Consider the following 7880-nt stretch of genomic DNA (forward strand, 5'->3'; position numbering starts at 1 on the left):
TTTAGATCAACTTTTATAGATTTGAAATTGATGAAGATAGTTGAAAATAGACCTTTAGTAAATATGCCCTGACTTCATCTCTGACAAGTTTCTAACCCTTTGAACACTGAGTATTGTCTCTCACATACAGTACCAAGCTTACTGTGTTTTGTTACTTTTTGCAACATCCATACACAGTTCACATAAAAATCTCATCTTATGTATTTCCATACTTAAATTCAACATACAGTAAAATGTCATTAGTCTGTCCAAAATGGGGAAAAAAGTATTTTGTTTTTAGATCTACAAGAAACTTAACTGAAAGCTATTTTTAAAATAAGCTTTTTTAAAATAATCATCAACAAGAGTAATTTGTAGTTCTTACTCTGACATTAACCCCCCTTTCCAAAACAACTAAAAGCAGGATCCTACACCATGGATGCCATAATAAAATCTGCAATTATAAATTCTATTTCTCACCAACTTTAATGAATTGTCTAAACTGTGTAGGCATAATATTAAAGCCCAGCATAGCATACTATTTTGAAAATCAGAAAACCTGCCGTATCAAATAAGGACACACCTATTTTAATTTGTCAAAAATGGCGGTTATCTGGGTACTCTCCCCCATCTCTGGAAAACATAATGTTTTCTGTAGGGTATGGTATCTGGGGATAACATGTTACCACTAGAAAATAGCTATTGAGGGATCACTCCCCTATTTTATATGATGGTCCCCCTGTACATGCCAGTACTTAACTACAATGCTATCTGCCACTACTCCTCCACCAACATTACCGGCCTAATCTCAATCAACAAACCTCCCCCCGCCCGCCTGCTTTCCTCTGCCAGTAACAGGTGCCTAAAATTCCTATTGATAATGGGTAGCATTTGCATAATTTACTTAAACCAAGTTTGTGCTCATCTGTAATATGGTATTGTTTATTCAGACCTCTGACGTACAATATGTGCTTACAAATGTTTTCCTCACTCCAAGGTTCCTTGTGTATAGGGTACTGACATTTTGTGTTGTACCCAAGCTGATTCATTTCCTTAATTATTTTATTATTTTCTCCCCCCCATTTCCCCCACTCCGCCCCCCCCCCCCCTTTTTATTAACAGCTTTTCCATATCTCTTGAATACTCATCTTTTTTTGCACTACTCTTCATTGTAAAACTTGAGAACCATAATTTTCATATTTTTTCTTTATTGGGTTATAATGTGTCAATTGCACCATTGTTAGAGTAATATTATTATACAAGCCCTATGTTCTGTGTTTCATTTTCACATCTTATTTAATGTACAATATTTTTATTCACAAGAAGGAGATGTTTAAATCCCCCCCAAAAAAAATTGCTATTGGGTTGCTTCCATTCATACTGTGTATATGACCTTGAATAATGACGGCTGTTTTATGGCTTTATGAGGAGTCAAACACTTACAGTACTGCTCACTTATTGATGCAAATATAATCCAGGCCTAAATTTATATATGTAAAATTAAGATTAACTTGAACCCCAATTCAGATCTGAGAGGAAGTGGTGGTGCATTACATCTATAATGGCAAGATTAAGACTTGTGTTTTTATTGAGGAATTGAATAATTATACTGTAAGTAATAGGAGAAACTGACCACATTACACTGGCGCAATGTCATCTTTAAGTATAGAAAGCCTTCTATGTTATAAAAAATACATTGGTAAATAGATGGAGTGTCAGGTCTCTGGTTTTGTCTGTCCCCGGAGGAGGCACTAGTGGGTCAGTGCAGGTGTGATGTACAAAACGAGGAGGCCGAAGAAAAGTCAGGCGCATATGCGCTGATATTTATTATGTCACAGAGGTCACACAGCAATTGAATAACAGATGGAACGGAATGCAATTGATGATAACTTGGAAAGTGGCAGTAATAGGAAATGAAGTATGGACAATAACTGATACAACTGATAATAGGATAAATACATGGTAACTTAATCCATTGAAATTAATATTAAAAGTCACTGATAAGAAAATATGAGGAATGAAGAGAAACTTGAAAACTGGATGCAAACGGTATTTGGTAAATATAGCTGAAGCAAACAGAACTCCGAAAATTGTAGAAAAGCACACAGTCTCTGTAATATACAAGTTCTTTTAGCCAAGCAAGGCCCAGGCAGGAGACAGTCCTAACACAGCAAGTTTGTTATATGCTGGATGCGATGCTCAGAATGAAATGCTGGTAATAAGGTGCACAGGTTTAGGCAATGAGTAAACACCTGAGGAAAGTCTCTTACTGCATATGGATATAGCAGGCTCTGGCTGGAGTCCTGAAGCAAACAGGAGAGATGAAGGCTGAAGAATGAAACGATGAGAATAGCAACGGGGCATCCACTGGAGACAGGAACACGGGAACCAGGAGAACTAGCACACCGATTGTGACTCGTTGTCCGAGGCGATGAGACTGAGCCACGGACTGGAACTTATACCCCTTACTCTGCGGTGATTGGCTGTTGAACTCTGTGAGCAAACACCTCGCTGGATTGGGTGTCCAGATCAGCTGAGCGCAGGTGTCATGGAGGCGCCCATGCCAGACAGACGCCGGCAGACAGCGGGGCACACACTGGATGCGGTTCAGAGGCACTCAGCGACATTAGTTCTGATGCTCGCGGACAGTGCATTCATGCAGCCGCGACTGGGGCCGTGACATCCGGAGGCCTGCACACCAGCGCGCTGGTAAGTGAGATGCTGCTGAACGCCGATTCCTGACATGGAGGAATAGAAGTATGCTTTCTGTAAGACTTATACCCCATTTACACCAAAATCCCGAATCCGACTGAGGATTTGTTTACACTGCAGTGCCGAACCGATATTCCTGGGTCAACACCATTCTTTAAGACCGGCGCTTGGAGATTTCATATTCTCCAAGTGCCGGTAAATCTGTAGAACAGGACCCAAAATGCTGGGGTCCTGCACGTTACGCTGGGAGCAAGCTCAGCACTTTGGAAACTGCTGCTTGGCTGCCCCCTGCTTCCATCTGTGCGGTGAATGGTCACCACACTCATGAGCACGGCATCCATCCACGTTCACCCTGGCACCGCTTCTGTCTGCATAGCAGCACATACAGAAACAGGCACTTTATATGCTCTGTCCCCTAAACTCCCGGCCACCCGCAGGATGCTCCAGTTGGGAGGTATGGGTTCACCCATTGCTGTAAATGGGTCCCAGGTTGGATGACCCAGTTTACCCATTTACACTACCCTGAAAACAAGTTCTATCTGTGTTCAACCCTGGCTGAATGCTGGGTAAATCAAACCGGGTTATTTTTTTGAGAGCCGTTTACACTTTACGACCCGGGTCGACCTGCCAATAACCTGGGTTTTTGGCTTGGTGTAAAAAGGGTATCAGTATTCTGTAAGTATTATTTATAGTATGCGTTCACATTTCCATATAACCTGATATACTGTATGCTGAGTAAGGTGGCTGAGGCCCCAACAAATAGGGAAATTTACTAAGCTCTCGATTTTGACCGAGATGGTGTTTTTTCTTCAAAGTGTCATCTCGGGAATTTACTAAACTCAAATCACGGCAGTGATGAGTGCATTCATATTTTTATTACGGCTGTGTAGTAAAAATACGAATGAATACACCACCGGTCAAACGCGGCTATTTAGATCTAGATCTCAGTCATTTACTAAGCATTCGTATTTGAAATCTCTACCGTGAAAATGGATTTCGTACAATAAGCCTAAAAAAAAGTAGACCTGCTTTTGAGAAGCGTGTTTACATGTGTTGTCAATTCTACTAGAGATGAGCGGGTTCGGTTTCTCTGAATCCGAACCCGCCAGAACTTCATGTTTTTTTTCACGGGTCCGAGCGACTCGGATCTTCCCGCCTTGCTCGGTTAACCCGAGCGCGCCCGAACGTCATCATGACGCTGTCGGATTCTCGCGAGGCTCGGATTCTATCGCGAGACTCGGATTCTATATAAGGAGCCGCGCGTCGCCGCCATTTTCACACGTGCATTGAGATTGATAGGGAGAGGACGTGGCTGGCGTCCTCTCCATTTAGATTATAAGAGACTGAGAGAGATTTACTGGAGCTGACTAGGAGGAGTACTGTTACTGTAGAAGTGTAGAGACTGAGTGGAGAGAGTTTACTAGTGAGGACAGTGCAGTTTACTTTATAATCCGTTCTCTGCCTGAAAAAAGCGATACACAGCACACAGTGACTCAGTCACATACCATATCTGTGTGCACTGCTCAGGCTCAGGCCAGTGTGCTGCATCATCTATTATCTATATATAATATTATATATATCTGTCTGACTGCTCAGCTCACACAGCTTATAATTGTGGGGGAGACTGGGGAGCACTACTGCAGTGCCAGTTATAGGTTATAGCAGGAGCCAGGAGTACATAATATATTATATAGTGAGTGACCACCAGACACACAGTGCAGTTTATTTAATATATCCGTTCTCTGCCTGAAAAAAGCGATACACACAGTGACTCAGTCAGTCACATACCATATCTGTGTGCACTGCTCAGGCTCAGGCCAGTGTGCTGCATCATCTATTATCTATATATAATATTATATATATCTGTCTGACTGCTCAGCTCACACAGCTTATAATTGTGGGGGAGACTGGGGAGCACTACTGCAGTGCCAGTTATAGGTTATAGCAGGAGCCAGGAGTACATAATATATTATATAGTGAGTGACCACCAGACACACAGTGCAGTTTATTTAATATATCTGTTCTCTGCCTGAAAAAAGCGATACACACAGTGACTCAGTCAGTCACATACCATATCTGTGTGCACTGATCAGGCTCAGGCCAGTGTGCTGCATCATCTATATATATTATATATCTGTCTGACTGCTCAGCTCACACAGCTTATAATTGTGGGGGAGACTGGGGAGCACTACTGCAGTGCCAGTTATAGGTTATAGCAGGAGCCAGGAGTACATAATATATTATATAGTGAGTGACCACCAGACACACAGTGCAGTTTATTTAATATATCCGTTCTCTGCCTGAAAAAAGCGATACACACAGTGACTCAGTCAGTCACATACCATATCTGTGTGCACTGCTCAGGCTCAGGCCAGTGTGCTGCATCATCTATATATATTATATATCTGTCTGACTGCTCAGCTCACACAGCTTATAATTGTGGGGGAGACTGGGGAGCACTACTGCAGTGCCAGTTATAGGTTATAGCAGGAGCCAGGAGTACATATTATATTAAAATTAAACAGTGCACACTTTTGCTGCAGGAGTGCCACTGCCAGTGTGACTGACCAGTGACCTGACCACACTGACCACCAGTATAGTTAGTAGTATACTTATATTGTGATTGCCTGAAAAAGTTAAACACTCGTCGTGTGACTTCACTTGTGTGTTTTTTTTTTTTTTATTCTATAAAAATAAAACTCATTCTGCTGACAGACAGTGTCCAGCAGGTCCGTCATTATATAATATATAATATATACCTGTCCGGCTGCAGTAGTGATATATATATATTTTTTATATCATTTATCATCCAGTCGCAGCAGACACAGTACGGTAGTTCACGGCTGTGGCTACCTCTGTGTCTCTGCACTCGGCAGGCAGTCCGTCCATAATTGTAATACCACCTAACCGTGGATTTTTTTCATTCTTCTTTATACATACATAGTTACATAGACATCTTCTCTTTATCAACCAGTCTATATTAGCTGCAGACACAGTACAGTACGGTAGTTCACGGCTGTGGCTACCTCTGTGTCTGCACTCGGCAGGCAGTCCGTCCATAATTGTATACCACCTAACCGTGGTTTTTTTTCATTCTTCTTTATACATACATAGTTACATAGACATCTTCTCTTTATCAACCAGTCTATATTAGCTGCAGACACAGTACAGTACGGTAGTTCACGGCTGTGGCTACCTCTGTGTCTGCACTCGGCAGGCAGTCCGTCCATAATTGTATACCACCTAACCGTGGATTTTTTTCAGTCTTCTTTATACATACATAGTTACATAGACATCTTCTCTTTATCAACCAGTCTATATTAGCTGCAGACACAGTACAGTACAGTAGTTCACGGCTGTGGCAACCTCTGTGTCTGCAGTCGGCAGGCAGTCCATAATTGTATACTAGTATCCATCTCCATTGTTTACCTGAGGTGCCTTTTAGTTGTGCCTATTAAAATATGGAGAACAAAAATGTTGAGGTTCCAAAATTAGGGAAAGATCAAGATCCACTTCCACCTCGTGCTGAAGCTGCTGCCACTAGTCATGGCCGAGACGATGAAATGCCAGCAACGTCGTCTGCCAAGGCCGATGCCCAATGTCATAGTACAGAGCATGTCAAATCCAAAACACCAAATATCAGAAAAAAAAGGACTCCAAAACCTAAAATAAAATTGTCGGAGGAGAAGCGTAAACTTGCCAATATGCCATTTACCACACGGAGTGGCAAGGAACGGCTGAGGCCCTGGCCTATGTTCATGGCTAGTGGTTCAGCTTCACATGAGGATGGAAGCACTCAGCCTCTCGCTAGAAAAATGAAAAGACTCAAGCTGGCAAAAGCAGCACAGCAAAGAACTGTGCATTCTTCGAAATCCCAAATCCACAAGGAGAGTCCAATTGTGTCGGTTGCGATGCCTGACCTTCCCAACACTGGACGTGAAGAGCATGCGCCTTCCACCATTTGCACGCCCCCTGCAAGTGCTGGAAGGAGCACCCGCAGTCCAGTTCCTGATAGTCAGATTGAAGATGTCAGTGTTGAAGTACACCAGGATGAGGAGGATATGGGTGTTGCTGGCGCTGGGGAGGAAATTGACCAGGAGGATTCTGATGGTGAGGTGGTTTGTTTAAGTCAGGCACCCGGGGAGACACCTGTTGTCCGTGGGAGGAATATGGCCGTTGACATGCCAGGTGAAAATACCAAAAAAATCAGCTCTTCGGTGTGGAGGTATTTCACCAGAAATGCGGACAACAGGTGTCAAGCCGTGTGTTCCCTTTGTCAAGCTGTAATAAGTAGGGGTAAGGACGTTAACCACCTCGAAACATCCTCCCTTATACGTCACCTGCAGCGCATTCATAATAAGTCAGTGACAAGTTCAAAAACTTTGGGTGACAGCGGAAGCAGTCCACTGACCAGTAAATCCCTTCCTCTTGTAACCAAGCTCACGCAAACCACCCCACCAACTCCCTCAGTGTCAATTTCCTCCTTCCCCAGGAATGCCAATAGTCCTGCAGGCCATGTCACTGGCAATTCTGACGAGTCCTCTCCTGCCTGGGATTCCTCCGATGCATCCTTGCGTGTAACGCCTACTGCTGCTGGCGCTGCTGTTGTTGCCGCTGGGAGTCGATGGTCATCCCAGAGGGGAAGTCGTAAGCCCACTTGTACTACTTCCAGTAAGCAATTGACTGTTCAACAGTCCTTTGCGAGGAAGATGAAATATCACAGCAGTCATCCTACTGCAAAGCGGATAACTGAGGCCTTGACAACTATGTTGGTGTTAGACGTGCGTCCGGTATCCGCCATTAGTTCACAGGGAACTAGACAATTTATTGAGGCAGTGTGCCCCCGTTACCAAATACCATCTAGGTTCCACTTCTCTAGGCAGGCGATACCGAGAATGTACACGGACGTCAGAAAAAGACTCACCAGTGTCCTAAAAAATGCAGTTGTACCCAATGTCCACTTAACCACGGACATGTGGACAAGTGGAGCAGGGCAGGGTCAGGACTATATGACTGTGACAGCCCACTGGGTAGATGTATGGACTCCCGCCGCAAGAACAGCAGCGGCGGCACCAGTAGCAGCATCTCGCAAACGCCAACTCTTTCCTAGGCAGGCTACGCTTTGTATCACCGCTTTCCAGAATACGCACAGAGCTGAAAGCCTCTTACGGCAACTGAGGAAGATCATC

The sequence above is a fragment of the Pseudophryne corroboree genome, chromosome 1 (genome assembly GCF_028390025.1).
Source record: "Pseudophryne corroboree isolate aPseCor3 chromosome 1, aPseCor3.hap2, whole genome shotgun sequence".
NCBI classification, from domain to species: domain Eukaryota; kingdom Metazoa; phylum Chordata; class Amphibia; order Anura; family Myobatrachidae; genus Pseudophryne; species Pseudophryne corroboree.